Raw genomic sequence first — 27,639 nt, forward strand, 5'->3', positions numbered from 1 at the left:
TGGGGGGTCTTGTTAAGCCACAGATTCTGAGTCCGTGCGTCTGTGGTGGGAGGCCCTGTATGCCTTCCAGGCGGTGTTGATGCTACTGGTTCTCTGATCTACTTTGAGTGGCCAACTCCTGTGACACAGCATGTCCGTGTGTCCTCCCTGTCTTTACACCACCCCCTTCTCTCCATCCTCAAACCCTTGCCTTAATGGAATCTTCATGCATCTCTTGCCCAGATGACCTGGTCTCCCAGCTGGTCTCCCTGCCTCACTTTCCTAGACATCCGGCCCTTGGGCTGTATACCTTCAAAATGCCTTTCTACAATTAAACCTAATCACGTTGTCCCTCTCCTTTAAAGACTTTAGAGACTCTTTGTCACCTTGTAGGAAGAAAATCCAAGCTTCTCAGTAGGCATTCACGGCTTTACCCTGCCTCCTTTTCTGGTCTTACCTCTTCTGTAGCCCCATCTCACACACCACACCCCTGTCCTGTCAAAGCCTTTGCAGTGCTTTGAACTAGCTTGGCTGTTTCATTCCTCCCTTCCTTTGCTCAGGTGGCTGACTCTGGAACACACCTCCCCACCCCCCCTCTCCACCCCCCCCCCCCCCCCCCGGGTCCCCGCCCCTCCCAGCTTCATTCGACTGTTGGAAGTCCACAGTCCTGTTCTGACTCAACTCCCCGTGTAGGAAGCACTTCCAGGATTCCCCTCTCCAAGGAGAATTGGTCACTCCCTCATCTGGGTTCCACTGTAGCTCCCTGCGATGGACTAGCGTATTTACAGGGCAGCCTCCTCTTTCCGGGCAGTGATTCCTCAGAGTGTCTCATTCATCCCTGTTAACCTTCATGCTTGGCACGTGGCTGGCACCTCAGGATTGTGAAACACTAATGAATGATGCTATTGTGCTCTGCTTCAGATGCATGTCTTATGGGGTTGCTTTGACACAGTGGGGTCCTTCTAAGGAAGGAACACCAGCATTGGTCCAGGAGCCCCGTGATATGTGAAACAGTTCCAAAAATAGTCTAAAAATGAAGCTTGGAGAAAATATATGCCTGCACCTAGTAGGTGCTCAATAAATGTTTATTGAATATTCATTGAATATTTGTTCATTAAATTCAATGAACAAATGAGTCCTACTAGCTCTCTTCATATGGAGCTGTCAGGTACAAAAGAGATTAATTACATGCATTCTGAGTTACCTGTAGCTCCAGAAGCTCCAACATTATATCTAGGCAGAGATCTCAGTCCAATAAAATAATGATTGTACCAACGAGACCAAGATGTACCAAACTTCACTTCCTCTAGGAGCCATCTAAATGCTCTCTTTCTTTTACAAATACAAAAACTAAGTCACACACCCAGTCTCTGGACCAGTTAAGAGTTATTTTTGTGGCAGTTGACAGAAAAAAAAAGTAAGTGTGGGTGCCTTATTGCTTCTGATGGTGTCTCTCTCTCCCTTTTTCTCCCCACCCCCACCTCCTCCTGTATTGGCTTCGGTATAGAGACCTCCACAGCCCGAGATCACTTCTCTCCAAAGCAAAAAAAGGGACATGCTCCCGCTTCAGCACCCCTCTTACAGGACTGACTGTAACTGTGGCTGAACAAAGCCCCATGGCTCCAGGAAGGCAGTTCTCTGCTGGAACCGAGAGTCACATACTAGCACTGCAGCTGATGCACCAGGGGGAAGAGGGCAAGGACAGGGCTGAGACTGAGGGAGGTGGGGTGGGAGCGGGGGGCAATTTCCCACAGTAAAACTGGCTAAGAGTTACTCAAAGGAAAATATAAGAGCTGGAGGACAAAACAGCAGTTAGCCACCGAGGCCTGAATGCTTATTCTTATCCTAGAATGTATAACTGCATTCAATATAGCATTTGCGCATAATATAAATTCCGGTGCAATCACTGGTTATTAAGAACTCCTGAGCAATTCAACCCACATTTTATTAACCTGATAAGAATTCACTATTCTTATAATACAGAACAGAAGACCTTTCTGCATTGACTTTCTCTATTCATTTCTTCCAAAATGTTTTATTGTATGAAGGATGCAATGATGAGGAAAACGGTCCTCACGAAGTCTGTAATCTCTTGGAGAAGGTAGTCAAGGAAAGCAACAATGACAAAGCAGGTGGCGAGTCGTGTAAGGAAGTAACCTATCTCCATATTGTGGTGTCAAGATATAAAAAGATAAAGCAAATGTTTAATCCAGCTCCTCCATGATTAGCCGTGTTTTGTTCACTTGACCAGCTGCCTCTCAGTGCTATGATGCAGCCTGGCAGAAAGGGTAATGTTCTGGCGTAATCTCACTGTTGCCCTGCCTTCCAGAAGAAGGAAAGGTATCCACTTGCTCGAAGCACTCAGTTTCAAGCCTAGCAAGACTCAAGGATGTAATATCGCAGACACTGAAACCGGCATCTTCAGAGCAAAGAAAACAACAGGTTACTTCAGGGGAAATGAGCGGCTTCTATCAGTGGCTGGGTCTGTAAGAATAAGAAAGAAGAAAGCAAGGAGATTGGCAGTGTTTCGATTCTCACACTATTTGATCCCTTATGCCACCCAGACTTCTGACTTTGGTCCTCGGTTTCACTTCTTTTTCTCAGGTTCATGTTTTGAATGCCTGTCATGATACCACAAAGTGGATGGCCTCTCAGGTGTCATCTTTGCTTGGGGACAGCCTTTTCTCCGTCTGCAGGTGAGGCAGGCTCCTCGTCCTTCCGAATCTGCAGCAGGTGAGAAGGCTTGGGTGATACACTTTTCTCAGGCAGGCCACAGTAATGCTTTATGTCACTTGTCTCTCCAGCCTCCGTTGGTGCTGAGGGATGGCAGTAGTCACTGAACTACAGAGCTTACCAGAATTCTGACCTCTGCTAGTCACCTAATTTTTTTTTTTAAGTTTTCCTGTTGCTCATGAACAGCTTAGTTGCTACTGCCAAGTAGCGCCCTGTTTTACCCTGAGCTGAGGAGCATTAGGAAGCTGCTCTGGATTGTGTTGTTGCCCCTTTTGCTGAAAGTGCAGGTGTGCCACACTCAGGTGACCTAAGAGGCAATCAGTTCCAATGTGATCGCTGGCCCACACTGGGCCCAGCTGGGCTGACATGTTAATTTCAGTCTCTTTTTTTTTTTTTTGGTTTCCATTATCCTGGAGGCCAAGGTATAAACGTGTCTGGAATCACAATTTGTGGATGATCAGTAAAATTTTGGAACAGGGCCAGGACCTGTTCAGTGCTTGGGTTGGATTTCTTGGAGTCTCTCCAAATGTATGGCTTGTCCATTTGTGCCATGTGGCCAGACTTGAGTCTAGAATAGACATTTATGCTTACTGCTGCCTACTTGTAGAATGGAAGAAAAAAAAAACAAAACGGAGGTGAATGGTCAGGAGAGGGTTGCTTCTGTGCTTTAGAAGGCTGGTTCTGGAGGGGAATGCTGCTTGGGTGTGGTGAGGCTTGAGGATGCTCAGGAACCAGTTACTATCTACACCAGGCATCCTCAAACTACGGCCCACGGGCCACATGCGGGTGTTTTTGCCGTTTTGTTTTTTTACTTCAAAATAAGATATGTGCAGTGTGCATAGGAATTTGTTTGTAGTTTTTTTTAAACTATAGTCCGGCCCTCCAATGGTCTGAGGGACAGTGAACTGGCCCCCTGTTTAAAAAGTTTGAGGACCCCTGATCTACACTAATAAAAGAGTAAGATGCAAGTTGCCCGTACCTTCGTGATGCCCACCAGCCAATCAGGAGTGAGTATGCAAATTAACCCAACAAATATGGCAGGTTAATTTGCATACACAAGCGCTGAGTGGCTGGGGGCGGGGCAGGATGCTTGCATTGTTGCCATGGTGACGACGCAGGCGTTCCGCACCGCCCCAGCCACTCCGGGCCTCTGGGCAGCATGGGAAGGCAGGAAGCGGCTCTGGCCCGAGCAAAGGTGGTGCCGGCAGCCAGGGGAAGGAAGGACCATTCTTGCATGAATCTTCATGCATTGGGCCTCTAGTACAAACATAAAAGATGATCTACTATTAAAGGGGGAATGATGGCTAAGACTGAAGAGCCTCTGGCTTTGGGCAAATGTTCTAGCTACTGAAAATGCAGGTAGTTCTACATAATGAATTAAAAGCTTGGCATTCTGGGTCAGCCTGGGTTGGTCTCCAGTTCCACTACTTGCCAGCTGCAAGACTTGCAGGAAAACAGCAATATTGTGAAGCTGAGGTTAAATGATGCAATACGTATAAACTGTTTAGCATAATGCCTGATATTAGAAAGCGTCCTGCTGAGCCTTATAAGAAGACAAGCTCAAATGTTATCATCCAGTGGCTTATCAAGTTTTTGAGGTCTCAAATTACCATGAGAGTTTAATGAAAACTCTGGGTCCTTGTTTCTCAAGGAAAAAAAAGCATATATACAAGATTTTTGCATACAGTGTCAGGGATTCAGAGAGACAGGCTGTACAGTAATAGACTTTAGCGTAATAGCCTTTGTTCCAGGGCTAGACCCATTCCCAAGAGAGAAAATAAAGTTCTTAGCTTATTTATTTTTTTTACAGTTTTTGATCATCCATAATCACAGTCTTATAATTTTTTACATTTGGAAGGGATTTTTTTTTTTTATCTAGTCTAACCCCCGCCCCTCTTTTTAGGAATAACATATTAACCCTTTGCACTCGCTTGCTTTTTTTCTCGATTCCTTTATTCTAATGCTAACCGTGTCGAGTCACACTCAACATCCGAGTGCAAAAGGTTAAGGGCCTAAGAAAACAGTAGGTATTTCAGATAAACAGGAAACTGTATCAATTTTAACATTTCTATAATTAAAAACTACATTTTCTCTTTATCAACTACACTTCACGTTTGAGATATTCCCACTTTGCCTAATTCTGTCCTCTAAGACACACGTATAGCCCTCAGAAGCTCATGTTCATTCAAAGCCCCATGATGGAAACAATGATCATTTTTTTTCTGCGTGTTTTAGTGAGCATATCAAAATCTATTCTGCAGTACCCGTTTGACACTGTGCTATTTAATGGAGAAGAGCCTTTTTGAAATCCAGTACTAGAGCAACAACTTCATTAGGTAGGAATTGAAGTTAACGGACTTATTGAGCACCTCCAGTGGGACAGGCTCCGTTCTGTGCATGTGAGGTACGGGAATGAATGCAGCCCCACAGAGATGTGTGCCTTTGAGCTTACAGTCTAAGAGTGAAAATGATCTTTTCTTTTGGAGGCATGTGGCTGGGGTTGAGATTCTGTTCGTGAACAGGGCCAGAGGTAACCTGTAAGTTTCCCGCCACATGGATGCTACCAATGCCTCCATGACCGTTCCTCAAGGACACCTGCCTTCGTTTGCTTAAGCAATTCTGACTCGGGATGGGAAGCACTAAACACAATAGCCAACCTATGTCTGGGCAAATCCTACCTGTACCTTCCCCCTGGCAGGAGCAAGAATTACATCAAGTGGCAAATAGGCCATGCTGGAGGTAAGTCATCGCTAGGCTTTTCCCTACAAAAATACACACACACACACACACACACACACACACACACACACACACACATACACACACAAACACACACACATATAGCACTTCTATTTTGCTTCCATGAGACTTTGGGTGACTTTTGAGGAGATTACAAACAAAAGAGCAAAGGAGCTTGGTTTTAGCAGTTTGTTATAATTAGATGGTGGCAGGAAGTAGGGCTGATAATGTGGGAAATAAGCAGATTTATAAAAGGGACGGGAGCCTAACCGGCGTGGCTCAGTGATTGAGCCGTGGACCTATGAACCAGGAGGTTGTGGTTTGATTCCTGGTCAGGGCACATGTCTGGGGTGCAGCCTCAATACCCAGTGTGGGGCGTGCAAGGGGCAGCCAATCAATGATTCTCTCTCTTCATTGATGTTTCTGTCTCTCTCTCCCTCTCCCTTCCTCTCTGAAATCAATAAAAATATTTTTTTAAATCACTATTTGGAAGTGATTTATTACACAGCCATAGACAACTAGAATAGTTACAACACAGAGCGCTATTAATTATAAATAAATAAATAGATAAATAAATAAATAAATAGATAGATAGATAGATAGATAGATAGATAGATAGATTGATCGATAGAAGGGATGGGAGGCTGGAACATGGAAAGCTGGAATCAGGTCAGATAAGTGACAAGACCAAAGCCAAGAGACAGTGAAAGGCTTTGAAATCATGCAGTCTGATTAAATCTGGAGGCCCGGAAGCAGATTCAACTGCATAAAGTCAGTGTCACTAACATGCCATTGGAATCTATGGACCCTGAGGAATTCACCTGACCTCACTCCAGAATAAGGCTAGAACGGTGTTGCTGAAGGCAGAGGGCAAAGAGAACAGACTTGAGGTGGTGCTGAAGGAGCTCAGGCGCTGGCAGCTTGGTGCTCGAGCCTCTGCTCACCCCAGATTGCTGTCTTATCTAGGGGAGCAGACTACCGGCCTTCATTCAGAAGCTACTTTGGGCAGCAGCCGGGTTACAGAAACTATGGCATCAACACACCCAAGCAGATGCGTCTTTGCTTTTTCTACCTAGAAAAATATGATGCCTCCTCATTACCCTCCACATCTAGAACTGTATCCTTGTTTGGCTCAAGACCCTCCTCAGTTCTTTGGAAACGAGGAGAAACTCTTCTGGATGCTCTCAGGAGGATCCAACTCAAGACTTTGCTTCAGCCCCTTTTTATCTGAGATGTGACTGCACTTTGGGCTCAGAATGGTAGTGAAACAGCAAAAAATTATGTTCCTAACATCTGAAGAAGGTGAAATCAATGTACATGAGTTGCGTCAGTCGCTCAAGATTACAAAATCATTTACTTATGACCTGGTAATGCAATGACCTTTTTCATGTGCATTCATACTTTGTAAGCCACAATATTTTTGGCATATGAATTGCTTATCTCCTCTCCCAGTGAACACTTTGATAGACAACAGTATAAATATCCTGTAGCCTGGTTCCTTGGTTATATAAACAACCAGGAAATAAATAAGGCATTTTGCCTGATGACCAAGGCAGACTCACAAATAGGCTTCTATAAACAGAAGGCAATCTTTGTAAAAGGCAAGGATGACAGAACCTGTGGCCTGGTCCATGCTTTCTATATCCTGCCCATTACACCACCCAGACCTATATTTTCAAAAAGCAGACCTATTTATAATCATGGTTAGGTTCTTTCCTGAGTCATACAGAATGTATCAGGTATATGATCTTTCGTGATTTTGTTCATATCATGGAAGGTAGTCACCTCTAGGAGAGTAAAACTGGGAATCATAAGCTATTGGCTAGCAGGCAAAGGTCTAGAAGTATCCCAAGGCTCTCTGTCTCAGAATTCCAGCTCTTAAATGGGAATATTATTTCCTTTTCATTAACTGGCAAACTGAAAATCTTCAGTTAAAAGCTTAAAGGATGGTTATGACATGCTATCGCTAGCATAGAAAAAAAGAATTTGTTGAGAGCAGGACACATAAAGATATATATTCATCTTTGTGAGTGTCTGTGGGTATGTGCATGTGCACACACTCACCTACATACAAGTTCAAGTCCAAGTTCTACTGGTAAAGAAGATTGTCTTTCTTCATTTCTAGAGAGGTTAGAATGAGGGGGGAAAGGTAGTCATCTAATTTTTCCAAGCAGTTCGGTTCTTCATTATTCAATAGTATCTTTGAAACAGAGTTCTCTATCTTGGAATGTGATAGAATAGACTAAGAGAAGACAAAAATGCACTTTCAAACACAAGTGTAATAAAGACGCTCGGTGATAAACCTTGCATGACATCAAGTATGTGGGGGGGGCCTTTTAAATCAAACCAACAGTGGTAAATGGTATCAAGAAACCCAAAACATTAAAATTCAAGTAAATTTCAATTGCTATTGAAAAATATATGATTGTGGTGTGAAACCTTATAGAAATAATGATAGCTAACACTGAGTTCTCATAAGAGGGACACTGTTCTAACCACTTTACACATTATTCTTTCATTTAATAAAAAAAAAAAACACCTATAAAGGAAGTACTAGAAAATGAAATTTAAAGGCTTTTTGAACAGTCACTAGATTATACAAAATCACCATAGAAAAAAACGTTTTCAGGTTCACTCTTGTAGAACTCTTAGGTAACACATTTCAGGTCACAGCTAAAAACAGCTTGTACAAAATGTTTCCATTTGCTTCTGTCCCTCAGCATTCTAGTTCCCCCTAACCATGTGCATCTCTAGGCGTGCATGTTTGCTCAGATAAATAGAAAATGCAAAGTATCAGGTCTTCTATATACAGAAATAACAGTAGAATTACCTCATCAACAGCAAGTCCAAAACAACCACAACCTATCTAGTATTACCCAGAGAAAAGCACCATTTCCTTTTCTTCCTCAAACACAAAGTTTTCAGAGATCTGGCAAAAGATGTTCCTCACTGGTAAAGGGAAGTGCCCCCTTTATTTTCCAAGGTCATAGCAAATCCCAGGAACTATTTTTTTCTGTAAGATTAACTGACAAACTGCAAATCCCAGGAACTATTTTTTCTGTAAGATAGAGAACAGATTCAAGGACTGCTGAGCTCAGAATAAGCCCAATATAAACGAGAGAGGGAGAGGGAGGAGAGGGAGAAGGAGAGGGAGAGGGAGCAGGAGAGGGAGAAGGAGAGGGAGAGGGAGAGGGAGAGGGAGAGGGAGAGGGAGAGGGAGAGGGAGAGGGAGAGGGAGAGGGAGAGGGAGAATGAGAATGACTTAAAATGGGAAGAAAGAGCAGTGGTTCCTATAGAGACAAGGCATGAGAGGCACAGAAATTAATGGAAGCCAAGAAAAGTCCAGATCTATATGGTTAGCTGAGATGAGCTCCTCTGAGTCTAGTGGCTGGCTCTACAGCAACAGGTCAGTTGTGGAGGCCCATTCCACATCTGGGAAGCTGGATCAAACTAGAACACTTATACACGTTTATATTTCTAAAACAGATGACCTCCTTGAATATGCCTGGTCCCCTTTACACCCCATAAAGACAAACACAGTGGTTTAACCTGCAAACTCATGCAGCCCCCCTCATTCACTGTGTCTTTTTCTTGACTGCTCAGTTCTTGGAAACTTCTAAGGAAATTTAATTTTGATTTGTTTGTCTTTACTTTTTAGAAAATATTGTTGGTTCAAAACCCTTAGGAAATCATTAAACTGGGCCAGCAGGCATTGCATTTGGATGAAGGATAAAAAGTAGAAAGGGAGAAAGTTTTGTCTCTGAGTTCTCTTCAGAGGTAGCTGCTACTGTAGACACACCAGAGTTGCTTTGACATTAAGCCTGGAGCAGAAAAGCAGTCTGGGTAGGAGAGTACCAATCTCCATTCTCCAACTGGGAACACAAAAAGGTCCTGAAACGTTTGAGCTTTTTGCAGAGCGGAATTTCTTAATAAAACATAGGCTGTGGGAATTTTTTATGTACAGACATGAAAACAGGGATTTCTGGCCCAGTGAGTTCTAGTTGTTTTTTTGTTTTTTTTTTTTTTCTTTTAGAGTGTCTGACTTTCACATCCATGTAGTAATGAGAACTAAGAGTGATATGTTGGTAAGTGCTTGCTATGGAAATGAAGGTTGTTTCAGTCTGTCTCTTTTGGTTGAAGAAACAAAGACACACTCAAGTTACTTCCCAAAATTAGCAGAGAGAAGATTCGATTGAGGCGGGCAGGAGGGATTGTTATAAGAATACACAGCAGGGACAGGAACTGGAAACCACCAGGAGTGCAGGCAGCTCTAGACACCAGTGTGGTAGTGTCTTTGCTTTTTTTTCTTCTTCTTTTTTCTATGCATTGCCCCCTTCTCCTGTCCCCAGCAGTTTCCTCAACCTTTACTCTCTATCTGTTCTGTTCCTTCCTAGTTTTAGCTTGCATATGGTTCATGGCATCCTCTCACAATCTGCTTGGCTGCCAATTGGCTTAGTGTCTTCGTCTCCCACTGCCAAGTTTCCAAGAAAGGCATCTGATTGGCCCAGATTATCATTTTAAGTTAGTCCATACAGATGGCTGGGCCAGGTCCCAGAATGGCTGTCTTTGAAGTCAAGTGTCTACCCCTTGGTCCACTCATCTGAAACAAGGAGCAAAACGCATAGTATAGAGTCTGACTATTTAGAATGAGGCCACAAGAAGAAAGATTTCTTTAGAGGAGAATATGGATGGGACAGGTCTGTAGGCAGATTAATTGGAAACCAGTTTATTCATCTTTTTTCTTAGAGGAGCTCATCCCAGCTGTTCACAATAGTCCTGGAGGATCCTTGATACAGCCTATATCGTGAGGGTAGCAACAGCGCCTTCTTTCCTCTCCACTTTTCCTCAATTTTATCAGTTTTACCTCCATTACATCCATCTCTTTAGACTAACCAAGTCCCTAGGAATCTTTAGATTGACCAACAAAAGTATTTTTCACATCTCAGGATCACTCAATTGTTGTATTTTAGAGTAATATGCCAGTGGACAATAAAATATTAGAATAGGGAATAAGGGACACTTCTTTTCCTACTCCCATAGTATTTATTTCAATAAGAATCCCAATAATAGAGGTGCCAAACTATATTTGGTGCATGTTTGGGAGATCTAAGTCAGTGGACCTCACAGTTCGGTAGCCTACTACAGAGAATGAGTTCAAAGAATATTTACAATAATGATTGGCTATATAATGCCAAGGCAGGATTGCAGAACACTATAAACACTGGCATCAACCAAATCTAGGTTCAAATCAGCTCTGTTTTGTAATAATGGTGTGACTCTGACCAAACTTTTAATCCATATAAATCATTTGTAAAATGGAGATAATAATAACCACTTCATAGATTTTTATAAATATTAAGCAAGATGATTTATGTAGATTATTGCAAAACTGGCATGTAGCAAGCACTTAGTACATGGTAGAAGTCTCTTCTATTACTATATCTATTATGATTATAATATTATTATCATGGGTGTTATGGGGATCAGAGAATATAGATTAATAATATGAGGGTAATCTTCAAATACTTTCCAGTCTTAAGGCAGATAATATAAATGTATATATTAGAAATGGTACATACATGTAACTTGCACATACACAAGTGGAACTCAGCAGAATGGTGAACTAAATGAGAATGTTAAATATGAAATAATGATGTTCAGTGATATTCTTTAATCAGGAAATAAATATCTTTCAATATTCTTTTTTAAAATGCTGGTGCCTGGCTGGCATGGCTCAGCAGTTGAATGTCGACCTATGAACCAGGAGGTCATGGTTCGATTCCTGGTCAGGGCACATGCCTGGGTTGTGGGCTCGATCCCCAGTGTGGGGCATGTAAGAGGTAGCCGATCAATGATTCTCTCTCATCATTGATGTTTCTATCTCTGTCTCCCTCTCCCTTCCCCTCTGAAATCAATAAAAATATAAAAATAAGATAAAATAAAATGCTGGTGAATAGTACCTCTTAGAAAAGGAAAGAGGATTGCTCCCAGCATGAAAGTGTATCTATTGTAATGTAAAAAGCCAGGATTCCTAAGGATTTTATAACTGGAACATGAAGTATATTTAAAGGGAGAATTGAAACACTGAGAGTTGCAAATGGAAAGGACCTACTCAATGGAAGTCACTGTCAGAAACTAGGGGATAGCCCACTGAGGTTTCCATTTCACTTCCTTAGAGAAGCCTAGGCTGGGTTAGATTTCCCCGCTGCATATTCCCTTCCTGTGTTTCTCTACTCTGATACTCACTACATATGGGCATTACATAGGTTTTAAGTTCTATAAGACCCCAACTCTCAGTCCTTCACTTTATCTCCGTGTGCTTGGCACATGGTAGATACTCCACAAAGATATGCTGAGTGAATGAATGCATGAATGCAAGAATGAATTAAGTAATGAACATGGAATTAGGAGGTGATTTCATCAGACACTGGCTGTATTGTTCTCTAACACTTATAAGAGTTAATCCTATCTTCCTGTTGACTTGTAAATTGCGTTGAGACACAACAAACCTTCTGCATCATGATGCCATCACTGCTACAAAGAGGCATCTGGTTACAGGCATACTCGTAAGTGCTCAAAAGAGCTTTCTGAGCTCTTTGCTAATAATCCCTTTACCTCTAGTTCCCATTTTCTATTTATCTCCTACCAATGCAGAGATTATACATCAGTCTCACTGTTAGATTATGAACTGTTTGTTATTTTTATCACCAGGACTCACTACCTGGTAAGGATCCAATAAATAAGTGAGTGAATAAAAGAATATCTGGGTAGAATATATTTCAAAGCATGTTCTTCCAAGTTTGCAGCCTTCCAGAATCTCACAATTTGCTGTTGTGATTCCAAGCTTGCAATTCATGTAGGAATGCGCTATCCCAAGCCAACATGTTATCTTTGAAATTGCTGTCTTTATTATTACTATGCACATAAATGCTGAAAGTTTCTCCTTGCTAACAAGGCACATTTTACATTTGCATGAAAATATTTTTACAGTTCTAAGACAATTTTGGGAACTTTTGTTGGTAAAAATAATATGTCCACTTCCTTTCTAGTTAAACTCTAATACAGCTCATCATTTCACACAACAAGCTTTTCTGAATGCCTCCTAGGTTCCCAGTACTTAGAATACTCAGATGAATAAGATGCATCCCTGAAGATGCTCAGTCTCTGCGTACCATAGTCACATTCACAGGGTTTGGAAGTTGAAGTGTAGGCTATTCTAAGGGCCCCTTCAATCTCACCTCAGTCCAACATGTTGATTCCCTGCAAGTCCCTCCCAATAGAACATTATTGCATCTAAATTCTGAGTCTACAAATTATACATCCTTTGTACTCCCTTAACTGGAGCCTACTCCCAAACTCTCTTACTCTCATATGGATTTTTAATTTTATTCATCCACTTTATTAACACCTAGACAGCCAGCTTATTTCACAATGATATTTAACATGTACGAAATATTTCTGTCTCGGTTTCCTCAACTCCAAAAGAAGGATACTGAGGATTTGGGACAGTGAGTTTGGAATATTAAGGAGATAAACAGACGAACAGGAAAAATGATCCTTGAGGGAACTGAGGGAAACCAGCACAACTCTGGGGCTGGGGGGCTCTTTCTTTCTTCCTGCCTCCTTGGAGGAATTCTCCCACCTCTCCTACATCCTGCTCATGCTAGGTTCTCATGAAAATGCCAAGTCAAAACAACTTCACAAAATTTTAAAGTTTGAAAAGATCTTTGCAATTCTCTAGTCAGACAGGGGTTAACCACACATTCAATGAAGTTTAAACTTTAGAGCCCATCACTGGCATTGGTGCCTTCCAAGGCCCTGAGAGAGGCCTGGGCAATGTGTTCACATGGCCAGATTTTTTATGAAATGTCAAAAGGAAGATATTTTAACCACTGTTGGTAAAGACCACAGTCTCTTTGCCCTCCCACTCACCTCCTTTAAACTCTCCCTCCTTGCCCTGGCCAGTTTGGCTCAGTGGATAGAGCGTCAGCCTGCAGACTGAAGGGTCCCAGGTTCGATTCAGGCCAAGGGCACATGCCCGGGTTGCGGGCTCGATCTCCAGTGGGGATCTCTCTCATCACTAATGTTTCTATATCTCTCTACCTCTTCCTTCCTCTCTGAAATCAATAAAGAAATATATTTTGAAAAAATAATAAAAAAATAAACTCTCCCTCCTGCTGGAGAAATTGGGGAAGCTATGGGTATTTTTGCTATCTGGCTAAGGGGAAGTTGAGATGGGATACTTTTAGCTCAGGTTTAGTGAGTTAAAGAGATATATGTGAGTCAATCATTTCAGTGTGTGGTTGCTATTTCAAGTTGTTCCCATGTAAGAAGGGGTTCTGGGAATATTTCCACTGCCCAACAGGCCTATTCACCAGCATCATGTCACCAAAATGTAGTGTTAGAGTTTGTTTCATGATGCTTTTGTGTCCCGGAGCACTCAGCACTAGAAATGGGTGCTAGGGGAAACATAATCTTTTAATTCTTTCCATAATAGGTAATATTGCAAACATCATTGTCACATGAAGAGCAAGTCAGATTACACAGCCCCAAACCTGCAGGGAAAAAGGAACATCAGGTTGTGTCAGAAAATTAATAATCAGCTATTTATTGAGCAGCAAGGAGGTTGGCAGAGTTCTCCAAATAAAGGAAATTCTCCCTTAGGACTGAAACAAACAAACAAACAAACAACCATCATTTATCTATTTGGATTTTTCTGATGTGATTTTTTTTCAGCTTTTAAAAATGTATTGTGATTTTGTTGCTCATTTAAAACATGTATTCATTAATTTTTCATCTCTAGTTTTATATTTTTTCTTAGAGAAAGTTAAGAAAAACCCTAAAACCTGAATCTGCCCCTGAGCCTTGACTTAATCACCCGTCCATATTAAACATGAGAAAACCGAGGCTCACAGCAGTACTGAACTGAACCCTAGGTCTCCTGACTTTCTGTCTATTACTATTTCTACTACCCCACATTATCTAAGTTTTGAGGAGTACCTCAAAAATCAAAGATTTCTACTGGGGGTGGAGGGAGAAACAAATAAAAGACCATAGTATATAATAATAGCAAACACTTAAATAGCATTTCTTATATGCTAGGCATTGTTTTAAAGTGCTCTCTAAATAACTTATTTAATCCTCAAGCAGCTCTATGACTAAGTTAATATTAATACTCTTTGTTTCTCAGATGATGAAAACTGATACAGAGAAAGGTTAAGTAAGTAGACCAAGGCCACACAGTATGCGGAGAGCATAACATCTTTTCTATTATGGCACCAGCAGCAAACTTTTTTGAGGGCTTACAATGTTCTAGTCACTTTGCTGAGAACTATAAGATATTATCTTATTCAATTTTTATACTCACCCTTAAAGATAGGTAGCATTATTACTCCATTTTACAGATGAGAAAACTCAAGTATAGAGAAATTAAGTTTCCCAGAGTCACCTACCTAGTAAAGAGTAAAGTCAGCGCTCAAATCCACATCGGACTCCAGAGCCAGGGCTCTTCGTCTCTACATGATTATGTCCATCATAGATAACATCCCCAATGTCCTTCCACTATTGCCCTATTCCCTGTGGTTCCCTTTTCCTAAACCTACAATTAGAATGGAAATGTGGTCAGAGTTAGAATAAGGAGTGAGATTAGCAAAATAAAGAACATGGTAATTCCTTCTTAGGATATATACCTATATACGTATTTTCCGGCATATAAGACGACTGGGCGTATAGAAGATTTTCCTGGGTTAAAAAGTCGTCTTATATGTCGGAAAATACGAGATATATATATATATATATATATCATTGTGTACACACACACAAACATATATGTGGGGTCAGGATGCCTAGCTATGCATCATGATATTGCATCTGATTCCTGTCCTCAACTTTTGCTGTAACCTAGATGACAAGTTTATTCTTAATTTCTATTCTATGATAAAGTTAAGTGACAACCAACAGATCAGTAACTTAGACGCTGGAGAAAGTTTGTGGAGGTGGGGCAAATCCCTACAATAATGTAAATAAAATGGCAAAATGGAGCCCCCAGGGAGTGATAGAAACCTTGGTAAACTAGAAAGTATTTATCCAAACCCAAATAGCAGGTACTAGGCCCCAGTAAATGGTTGCCATGTGGCAGTATCAGTTCAGTGTGGCCAGATGTCACATTTTTTCAAGAGAAACTAGAAGTCTAGATTTTTGGTGTAAAATCTCCTAAATGGTAAATATTTTAAAGTAATTTGATTTTTTTTTAAAGCACTTTGTTGGCTAATATTGTGCAGGCCAAACAAACAACAACAAACCCCACATCTTTAGGCCTCTCAGTCATAGTCTCCCCTACATGGGGTTAAACACAGGAAGCTCTGAAATGGGAAGTTAGAAGAGAAGACTGACAGAAACTTGGATCGTGGTGGAATATTTGCTCTTTGAAAAATGAGCTTTGGTATGAATAATTTTCTCGGTGGAGATGGAGGATTGAGGGGGTGGGATGGGAATGGGCACCAAAGCAGTGGCCTTTTTATAAGAGATCCTCTTCATTTCTCCTTTGGAGTAATATTGGTATTGGGCCCTAGGGGAAAAAAAATAGCAGGACTCTAATTAACAGCTCAAAGGGAGTAATCAATTTAAAATTGTGTGAAGTGCAAATTCCTTTGTGCATAAAACAAATAGCCGTATTTGTAAATTTGTAAATAATACAGCACTTTGCCTGTAGTCCAAAGGCTTTGGGTGCTGAAACAAAGAAGTCTGAGGAGGCAAAATGTTAGAAAATGACCTATTGTCTCAAGAAATGAAATTTTAAAAACAATTGATTTTCAATTGAATCCTCATTTAGGAAACTATAGAGGAGCCCCATTCTGAGGTCAGTAGAATGAAGATATCTAGAGAAGTAAACAATTTCAAATCCAACGTCACAGCCTGTTACTAACAGGATAACTTCTTTCAAAAGTACTGAACATAAAAATTTGCCCCCAACCTTAGTTTGTGCCAAGAACTTTTATTTTATAAAAGAGATAGCAGATCTGGGCCTTACTAATTATTACATTCAATATCAGAGAAAGAATTGGTGACAGAAAAGGATGTAAATCCAATCTCCTTTTATAAGATCCTGTAGCTATTATTAGAGATTCAAAAGTGATGCCCTAGATCCGTGGTTGGCAAACTGCGGCTCCCGAGCCACATGCGGCTCTTTGGCCCCTTGAATGTGACTCTTCCACAAAATATGCTGGCCTGGGTGAGTCTATTTTGAAGAAGTAGCGTTAGAAGAAGTTTAAGTTTAAAAATTTTGGCTCTCAAAAGAAATTTCAATCGTTGTACTGTTGATATTTGGCTCTGTTGACTAATGAGTTTGCCGACCACTGCCCTAGATTAGAAGAATGTATGGTGTATTTAGGAAAGTAAGAGCAAAAACCCATTATTTTCTCTAATGCTCTTTAAGCATTTCTCTGTGAGCTAGGAGTTGAGAATATAAAGTGAATGAATGTAACTTTATTCCTATCTTCAAGGGATTCACAATCTAATGAGAAAAACAGAATTTAAATCAATCATTTCAATATGAGCTTGATGCTAAAGAAGAGATATGAGAGGCACCATGGACAACTTGACAAGTGCTTGACTCTTCCAGGCGATCTTTCAACAGGAAAAGAAACTCACCAGGCAGAAGACATTAGAAGAAGAGGGAAGTGGGCTATTGATGGGCCTTATATAGGAGAATGACAGGTCAGAATTGTGCTTTCAAAGGCTCCCTGGTGTTCTTATTCACTGTGACATGAGTGCAAATTGCCCAAACCTTTTCACAAAATATTTTAGCAAATTACATCAAGAGTCTTAAAACATATTCATATCCTTTCAGTTAGAAATTCCATGTCTAGGAATCAGAGATGCTGCCAGGAACTTATGTCTGAGGAAACTTATCAAAGCATTATTTATGATCATAAAAAACTGGAAACAACCTACATGTTCAACAAGGGAGTAATGGTTAAATAAGTTATGGTACATCCAAGCCATGTGATTTTATGAAGTACTTGTAAGAAAAAAACCCAAACATTTTAAAAGAATATTTCAAGACAAACAAAATTGATTTTTTAAAATGATGTACACTATTTAATGAAATATTACCTAATCTTGTAATAAAATATTTTAAGCCCAGCCGTCATGGCTCAGTGGTTAAGCATCCATCTATGAACCCAGAGGCCAATGGTTTGATCCCCAGGTTGAGGGTGGTCCCCAGTGGGGGGGGGGGGGGGAGGCATGCAGGAGGCAGCCAATCAATGATTCTCTCTCATCATTGATGTTTCTATCTCTCTCTCCCTTTCCCTTCCTCTTTGAAATCAACAAAAAATATTTTTTAAAAGAATTTTTAAGTAGTCTTCAACATTGGTTGCAATTTACACTCATACCCTACATTCGTAAAGTTCTTTCTTGTTTAGACATACCAAACAACAAGAGGGTTGGAGTTTCTCTTTGCTCTGTGTGAAATCTTGAGGAGTGGCTTTTGTTTCATTCTCTCTTAACAGTATGAGGAATAGAGTGAAAAAATGAAATGGAGTCATTATAACCAAGCTGCTGAATTACTAAAATCAAGTACGTTCAGGTATGAGGAAACAATTCTATTCTTGTTCTAGTTAGCCTGGGAACTTAAACTTTTGTGTTTTCCAGGAAATACACCAAAGCTACAGATAACCCTCTGATTACTGGCTAAAGGACTCAGGAAAGAATGTTCGTGTATCCACACACCAGTCATCTAGAAGATTACCATTTCGGACCAAGCCGGAGGCTCAGATTGCAGAACTGACTCTTCTTGAGAATGTCCTTTTTTATCAAGAACCCTCAGCTTTTCTTTCTTCTTTGAAGAACTCTGGGCACTGCCTAGTTGTGTTTCCAGTTTGCAAACCCTAAGACCCTTGAATAAATCTTTATCAGTTGTTTCTAGCAAAGCTTCCGAACATTTTTTCAATTCATTCGGCATATATGGTGTCAGTGTGCTGGAATTTGAAGAGCACTCCACTTCAGTTCCCATGCCACCGGTTGGACTTGAGCCCTCATGCTCTATTGTTCCCCCAGCGACTTTGGGGTTTCAGTGGAGAGTTCTCTCAGTTCTAAATCTTCGTGCTTCAGTTGAGATTCAGAGCTTTTATTCTTGGGTCCTTTCATACTGGTTCTTCTAAATGGGGTGCCCTGTTTCTAAGGCTATTATGGAGGAGGAACCCCATTCTGGTCCACTCTCTGCTGAGTATTTTTAGATGGGCTTCTAATATGAAGGACAATTTGGGTTTACAGTGGTCACTCTGGGGATTTTTTGAGATTCCTAAATGAGTATATTTATGCGCACAATTAGAGAATCTTAGAAATGTTAAACAAGCTGAATGAGAAGCATTTTTCAATTAGTATTTAGAGGCTTCTAAGACATCAAATGATTCAAAAATGATCACCTTAGCTGTTCTTTTGTCTTTGTGTCCAGCCATGACAACTTTCGGGGACCTTCACCCTTTAGTTGGGAACTCCAGCTAGTTATATATACAGACATTTTGGTTCCTTCTCTTGTGCCTTTTTAATCAAATGGACCAACTTAGCCAAAATAATTTAAAACTCTAATGGCCATTCAGGAAATCCTTTAAGTCTGCACCTCAAGGGCCCTCCTTAGAGAGAATTCCAAACTTCTCGGGGACAACAGGATGCATTCTTTCATTGACAGGCACAGATTCTAAAAGACAAACTGACTTTCAAAATAGTTCTGAAAGGACCCTAAAAAGAAACTTTGCAGGTGCTTTAAAATTTCTATTTCTCCCTTCTGAAACCTGATATTTCAAAAAATGTAGTAACTCTATGATCAGAAATTTGGCAAAATTAGAAAATAAAGATTCAAAGCCTATTAGAAAAAATTTTAAAGCCTTCTCCCTTAAGCTAAAATAAAACTATGTATCCAGAGGGAAAGAAGCAAATTAGGAAGATGTGCTTGGATAGGTAGATATCCAAACTACATGGTTGTTAAGTTACAATCCAATTCTTTGGAGGAATTGAGAGCAACTGTCATAATTTTACAAATCTTTGTGAAACCAGAAATGCAACTCTAAAAGTAATTCAAAGCCCATCTATCTTTACCATCCTCAATTCCTCAGACTGAAGAAAAAAAGAAAACAAGGGTTTTTAAAAACACAAACTGCTGATCCGGCTCCAAGACTTCTTGCCAAGGGCAAATACAAATCTTAATTGTCTTCTGCACAAATATTAATAAGAAAAAAGCCTTAACCATCTGAATGAATAAACATAACTGTTATGAATTAGTGGGTTTTGCCTTATTATACCTGTCTCATGGCTAAAATTTTAAAAACAAATCTATCAGTTATCTGTTTACATCTGCCTGTGTTGTGTGCGATCTTCTACTTTCTGATGATATTGCTAATTTTTAAAGCTGTTTAATTGGATTAAATGAATTAAGAGCTTATATAAAAATTCTCAAAAATAACAGAAACTAACCCACATGCTTTTCAGAATCACTTGATCTGAGAAAATATTTCATAGTAAAGCTGTTCTGAGCTTGGTCTGGTTAAATAAGAATGTCTTTAGAGTTATAAGAATTAAGTATAATACTTTTATTTTACCTGGTATTATGGGATTACAAAAAGAAGTTCATATGATCTCTATTACAAAATTTGTCAGCAGGAAAAATACCTTGGGATAATAACTAGTCAATCACAATTATTGCCTGATATCTCCTGGAGTTTTAATGGGTAATCTAAACATAATTATTAAGAACTAATAATCTAAATAGATCTAAGTAAGATAAAAAAAATTTAGGTAAAATGTTTTAGCAATAATTATGTTATATAGTTTCCCAAAATCTTTTGAAACTTTAGTTTTACTAAGTTAAGTTAAATAAGTTAAATTCATTGAATATCAAGATAATTTTCAAGTAAGATAAAATACTGAACCATTAATTGTTTTGTTAAATAAATACGGTATGTGTTTATCTACTTTTGACTTCTTATTACAGAGAAGCTATAAGATAAATTTGGATTTGCTAATGAATATGTCTTGTGTTTTGTTGAGGAAGCATATGTTTCTAAAAATTAGGAAATATATTTGTCACTAAAAGAAACTTTGTTTCTAAAAGCTATGAAGAATGCTAATTGCTTACTGTTTAGTTGTCATTAGAAATTAAGGTTTCTAAAGGTTAGGAGTTCTAAATAATATGGAAGAAAATAATGCATTTTCAGCAGAAGAAGGTAAAAAGTATGGAAATGTTGCCTGGCCTGCATGGCTAAGTGGTTGTGTGTCGACCCATGAAGCAGGAGGTCACAGTTCAATTCCCCATCAAGGCACATGCCTGGGTTTCAGGCTCCATCCCAAGTGGGTTCGTGCAGGAGGCAGCCGATCAATGATTCTCGCTAATCATTGATATTTCTATCTCTCTCTATCTCTCTCTCTCTCTCCCTTCTGCCCTGAAATCAATATATATATATATATATATATATATATATATATATAAAGTATGGAAATGCATTTTTGAGAAAATTAAAAGAAAATGGTTTATTCTAAAATAAATAGATTATTTCTGAATGAGTAAGAAGAAACAAACTAAGAGAGACAAGGAAAGTTGTAAAAGATTTGTGAAATCTAATATGTGACCAAGCTGAATAAGACTGAAGAAATTTGTTAAAAGGATTTTTTACAAATAAGCTTTACTATCAATAGTATACTAAAATAATATTCTTTCATCTGTTAAAAGGAAAACATCTTCCTGGACTATTTGTCTGCTCCTGATAAGATATTGTGAAAAGTTTTCTTCTAATAAAGCAAAGTTTCTGTGTTCTATAAAATAAAAACAATTCTGTTTTATGTTGCCTTAATCAAGTCTTTGATTAGTTAAGAAAAGTGAATCTTCTCAGTGTTAAGTGCTAGCATTCTGTATTTGTCTTTGAAATATTTTATTGTTACTTTGGTCATATAGATAATTGTGTTATTTCGTAATAATTTGTGATTCTATTTAAGTGTATAAACAGTAAGCTTTCTTTATGTTGTATCTGTACAGTGCATGTTATAATTGCTCCAGAAATTGTGTGAAAATCTGGAAGTCTGTTATGTCCTGGCCTAAGATGTCTGTCATCAAAACTGAGGCTCACATTAAAGGACTGAACCTGAGTATCAGGGAAATGCCCTGGTTGGCTTTCAGACAAAAGCAGCAGCAACAGAATCTATAAAGACTGTGGCAAATGTGGATGAAGTCTATTCTGCTTCTGCAAAAAATGACCCCTCGGTGCCAGACGTTAGCCGTCTTGATGCCCTTGTACCACGGCAACAGTCTGCTCCTACATCAGAGAAACTAAGACGGAGACAGAGTGGCTGTACATTAAATGATCAGTCGGAGTTATGGGAAATCCAAGACAACCTATGGCATACCCCATTTTCAGTTTTTGCATTCATGCATCCAGCATCGTGAGTGTAAGCTGGACTTCATCCAACTGCCACTCAGTATAGGTTATCAATATGTTCTTGTTGTATGAATGTTTTCCAGATGGTTTGAAGCCTTCCTCTGCTGTAAGGCCTATGTCCTCACAGTAGCAAAGAAACTATTAGAAAATGTATTTCCCACTTGGGATATATCTTCCACAATTTCTAGTGTTCAGGGCACAGTTCACTGAGAAAATCATACAAGCCGTGATGGAAAAGCCTTACAAACTTCCTGGAATTATCACAGACACTAACACCCTTAATCATCAGGCAAAGTTGAGAGAACAAATGGAAAAACTGGATTCATAAAACCGTTAACAAAAAGATCAAGATCAACAAGAATTAATAACATGGGACTGATAAGGATGATTATCATTTTTATGACTTTTTGTTTGAAATATTACTGGGTCTTTAATCTTCTGTTTACCAAATACAAGGCAACCTTTTCTCTTACGCTACCCATGACTTAGAGCAATTTGGTAAACTACCCTATGTGAGCAGGTATGAAAGATTTGTCTTTTTATCCCTACTTAATACCTCCAGAACTCAGAAACGCTCAGTGAGTCTTCTTATTTTTTATGGCAAATTTGCATAAGTTCAATAAGAATCTGTTCTCCTTGTAATAGGACATAATTGGAAACTGGTTATATTACCAAGGCTTTGACTGAAATGTCATATTTGAAGAAGACATGCATAGACTCAGATATGAGCAGACAGCTTTAAAGGAACTGTCTTACAAAAGTCAATAAAACCTTTGGGTATATCAACTTGGTACCTTGCTTACAAGATTCCCAGCAGCCTTACCAAGTGAGTCGGGTAGGTCAGTTCCTAGCAGTGCAGGAATCTTAAGATATTTGGGGGATATTGAGAAGAGAGGAACTCACCCAACTATAGAGGTATTGCAGGCAAATTTTCCTTATGGAAAATTCCAGAAAGATAGATTTAATAGAGCCTATAAGGTTAATTATTATTTTTCTGCTTCTATGTAAACAACAGGCTGTTTATTGAAACTAGACCCATTTTGCAAACAATTTAGTATTAATTTGGCTATCTGTGGTTAAAATGAGAATAATTTAGAGAGAAAAATTGTTTCAATCATATACTTTTGTGGATGTTAGAGTCTAATGCTGTTCATTATGTCTTGAGGTTTTGCTCCTACCCATAAACTGGACTGAATCTTGAATTCTTCTAGTTTCTCCCAACACCTGGCTTATTCTCCAAACTAAATTTCCAATTTTTCTCTCACCCTTCTGATATGGAATCATTGAGAACTAAAACTGCCCTTTTTCCAACACGATGCAAGCTAAAATGGGACAACTTAATATAAACTTTTCATATAGAGATGATCTTTTGCCTTTTGCAGAAAAATCACCAGGGCCATTCAAACTGCAAACCAGGAGAATCTATCAGATTGCCACTGCCTGCCTTCACTCCATCTGAAGATGCTTCAAGCCAGACATCTCGAAATCTTCTCAACTAGCTCTACCTTTAACAATCAGGAAGTAGAATTATAGTGAGCTTAAATCAAACATTGTTTTCCTTTTGTTTTTATAGAGATGCCTCTTATTAAATACCTGATTGCTTGTACCATAGGCCTAACTTTGGGAGCCACCTATATCGTCGACTCCTGAGATGAGAGACAACTGTTTAATTGAACTGGCCTATTCTCAAGACTGAGACTGGTTTCTAAAACTGATATATAATCATAATGTCTCCATTGGTCCTTTCCCAATGACTCAAACTAAAGTATTGAGCTGACTATAAAGTCATATATAGCAAGCATGTCTCTAATCCATACAGCCCCTCTGATAAACCTAAGGAGGGCATTGCCACCTTGGCATCAGATGACTACAAAATGTTTTGTTGGACCTATGTGATGCTTTCTGAGAGGAAAATCCTGATCAAAGGGGGAAAATGAGGAATAGAGTAAAGAAATAAAAGGGAGTAATATAGCCAAACTGCTGAATTACTAAAATCAAGTAGGTTGAGGTATGAGGAAACAATCTATTCTTGTTCTAACTAGCCTGGAAACGTAAACATTTTTTAACTTTCTTGTGCTGCGTCAATGTCTGAATATATGTCAAGCCTCCAGATGACCCTCTGATTACGCCCTGAAGGACTAAAGAAAGAATGTTCATGTATCCAGACCACTTGATGTCCAGTGTCCAGACCACGGGCCATTGAGAGGATTACCATTTCCCCCCAATCCAGAGGCTAAGATGGCAGGACTGATTCTTCTCAAGAATGTACTTTTTTCTATAAGAACCTCAGCTTTTCTTTCTTCTTTGGAGAACTCTGGCTATTGCCTGGTTGTGTTTCCAGTTTGCAAACTCAGAACTTTTAATAAATCTTTATCAGTTATTTCTAGCAAAGCCCCCAGACTCTTTTTGAGTTGGTTAGACAAGTGTGATCCAGGATTTATTTGCAAGTCGCTTATTTTCTAAGTCCCACTCTCTTGATGATATCCAGGCTAGCTAGGAAAAGAAGGGAGGCCAGGTGAGGAATGGATGAGACAGAAAGGGTCCAGATGTTGAAAATTACCATAGAGTGGAAAAGAAGGTATGGTAGGCCTGAGGGTGTGAGAACCAGAAGAAAGAGTGGTTGCTGCGCATTGAGAATGAGTTACTAGATTGAAAACTTCAGGAGTGGAACATAAACATATATGTAACAGTTCATCATAAGAAATGCCACAATACAGTACATGGTTAACTGTCAATAAAGGGCATTACAGACTATTAATGTTATTGGGGAAGTTTGGTGGAGAGAACCATCATTAGGTCACATACCTGTATCTGGCCATGTATTAGTGACGATATTCCTTTAAAACTTCCCTTTAACAATCTTGTTAGAGGGAATAACTGTGTAGGGATGAACTCTCCTGCCATTCTTTCTGGGAAATTTAGTTACTGAAGAACTTAAAGGGCTTCATTGTTAAAGAATTTTATCTATTAAGTAAAAAGAAATCTTATAAAAAGAATATGATAGAAAATAATTTGGGCTCAGTTGGTTAGAGCATCTTCCTGATATGCCAAGGTTGCAGATTCCATCCCTGGTCAGGGCACATCTAAGAATCAACTAATGAATACATAAATAAGTGGAACAACACATTGATGTTTCTCCCTCTCTCTCTCTCTCTCTCTCTCTCTCTCTCTCAAAAATCAATCAATAAATAAAGCTTGTGAAGTGTTTATTTCTAAAACAAACAAAAAATAAAATAATTAGAAGCTAATGTGCTATTTGAGGAATTTCAATCTCTGCACAAATATTGACTTAATCTTTCCATTTCTTCTTTCCTTTAAAATGTATTCACATAAAATCTGCTTTATAAGACAGAACCAGTTAGGAATATAGTCCAAGAAATTTACCACTAAATTGAGACACATACGTATTTTAGTTCTGGGAAAACTGGGCCTTGATAACTTTCTTCCTGAATTTCTTGTGTGTGTTTTTCCCCCCATTGGGAAGTATGTGGTAATTTCCCCCATTGCTGAGCTTTCTTGCTTTTACAGTTTCTCCTACCTGAATTTTAAGCCCCTTGTCCACTCTATTGCTATTCTAGGCTATATTCTCGTCTACGTAGCATTAAGAGACTTTTAGCTATCACTAGTTTAATGGATCAACACATTTACCCAACCACACAACTTAGACCTTTTGGGGGTTTTCCAGTCTATTTTAATCTATTTAAACCCAACACTGGCAGATTTCCACTTCCTTTGTTCCTTGTGTAGACTTTGGTTTATGCCTGTTGGTCTCTAAAAAGGACAGAGAGGAGGCAGCTGTTGAAAAAAAACACGAGATTGGCAGTTTTAACCACACAGTTTGGTCTAATAGCTTTGATATGCTAAACTTGCTAGCTCCTCCCAGTGTACCTTTCTGATTTTGCATCACAACACCACACTGAATCCCAAAGGAAACCGGGGTCGTTTTTTTAATTAAAAAGAAAAGAAAGAAATGCAAACCAGTGAGACGGTTCTTTTCAATCATCACAGACTCATTCTGCTAACTGCAGGCCTTCACAAATCTGCGTACACTAGCGACCTTTAAAACAGGAGAAGCCGAGAATACTGATCGTGTTCTAAAGAGGGAAAACAGGTGATGTCATAACGCACGGTCCTGTATGGCTGCAGCCCAGGCCGGGCGGGGAGTTGGGAACACAGAGCTCCGCGTCAGTGGGTGAAACAAGTTATCTCCGGGGCCCCAGGACGCCGGCGAGGACCCGGCACCAATCAGGTTCTTGCTCGGCGCCTGCCTTTGTTCTCACTGGGGAACAGGTTTCGGGGTGTCTAGCCTCGGGCACCGCATTCGACCCGCACGCGCATTGCTGGCCTCCTCGGGCGAACTGGCTCTCCCATTGGCCTTGTCCCCCTCCCATCCGGTCAGCCAGAGCTTTCCCCAATTACATCTGCCTTCTCTCTCCAGGGCGCGAACGCAAAAACCCTGACTCACCATTTTTAGCTGTGCAAGAGGCCGGTACAGACCAATAGTTTTAAAAGGCAATTTGTTCTCTGAACCTTTAAGAGAACAGGGCTGTGCATTCTGCGGGTATTTGACCAGCTGCTTTAGAAAGGACTTTTGGGTGAGAAAAATAAACCTGTCTCTTTGCCCCTTTAGTGCTAGACAAATAAAGGAACTTTCATTACCGAGAGGACTGCGAAAAGGGGCTGCAGATGCAGAGGAAACCGCGAAACCAGAGGTTTTGTGTCCTTCCCCCAATTAACTGATTAATGGTGTAAATACGCCTCAAGCATCCCCTACTTTGCGCCCATGCCTCAGGTAACTGGTCTTTTGCAAACCGAGACTCACGATAAATGATGCATAAAGTTCTTAGAGCTCCCTGGATGCAAAGCACTACGTGACTGCAGTCTTCTTTACAGCTAAGCTAGCATTTGGGCTGAGAGAAAGCCTACCCACTGACGTGATGATATGAACATTTTAGTTCCCCACCCCCACGCCACCTTCCAAACCTTTCTCAAGAAATCAGGAAATATTTAGTTCAGTTTTAGATCAACTAGCAAGCTCTAGCTCCCAGCTATTTATCTCACTCTCTCACTATTCCTGCAGGGACCTAGAGAAGGGGGCGTGGCTTGGCTTCGGGGAGGGACAGGGCTTCCCGAGTTAATTTGCATATGACACACCTTCTTCCTCCTATTGGCGGAGCAGCACAAACTGTATTCCCTCCCACCTCACAGCCCAACTAACCCGCCTTCTCCCTTCGGTACTGAGCCGCCGGGATGAACTTAACTTGCCCAGAGATTCAAGGCATCCTCGGCCTCTGTGATTGGCCGGCGCCGCTCCCAACCGAGCTGTCGCTGCTCATAGGCGGCGGGCTAGCGCCCGGGGGCGTGGCCGGAGCTGTCCGATTGGTGGGAGGGGGCGGGGCCGGAGCGTGGAGGTGGTGAAGGTGGTGGGGAGGCAGGGGCGGGGCCGCACTGAGGCGCTGCAGCAGCAGCGGCGGCGGCGGCGGAGGCAGCGGTGGCGGCTGCTCGTCCTAGCCAGGCGGGGGCGGGGGTCTGGAGGATGGGGGCGGGTGGAACAACGGGCCGGTGAGGAGCAGCCGCCGCCGTCTCCGCCGTCGCTTCGGCAGCCGCCGCGGTGGTCGCCTCGGACAGCGCCGCCTGCTCTCGGGTCTTCGCCTCCTATCCCGATATCCCGCCGGAGGAGCGCGGCCGGCGGCGCGGGGACCGTCCGGCTCCGCAGCGGCGCAGGCGGCCGCAGTGACAGCCCCGTCCCGGCCCGCCGCCC

General features: G+C 40.6%; 1 long non-coding RNA gene across 1 annotated transcript; it reads right to left on the reverse strand.

Annotated features, from left to right (window-relative positions):
- Positions 1-1,905: 1,905 nt before the first annotated feature.
- LOC114234325 (uncharacterized) lies at positions 1,906-25,951 on the reverse strand. The gene is made up of 2 exons (XR_003620504.2): positions 25,857-25,951; positions 1,906-2,463 (listed from the first exon to the last, which is right to left on the reverse strand). It is a non-coding gene; the product is annotated as an uncharacterized LOC114234325 (long non-coding RNA).
- Between the last annotated feature and the right edge of the window lie 1,688 nt (positions 25,952-27,639).

This window comes from Eptesicus fuscus, chromosome 13 (assembly GCF_027574615.1).
Source record: "Eptesicus fuscus isolate TK198812 chromosome 13, DD_ASM_mEF_20220401, whole genome shotgun sequence".
Classification (NCBI taxonomy): Eukaryota; Metazoa; Chordata; class Mammalia; order Chiroptera; family Vespertilionidae; genus Eptesicus; species Eptesicus fuscus.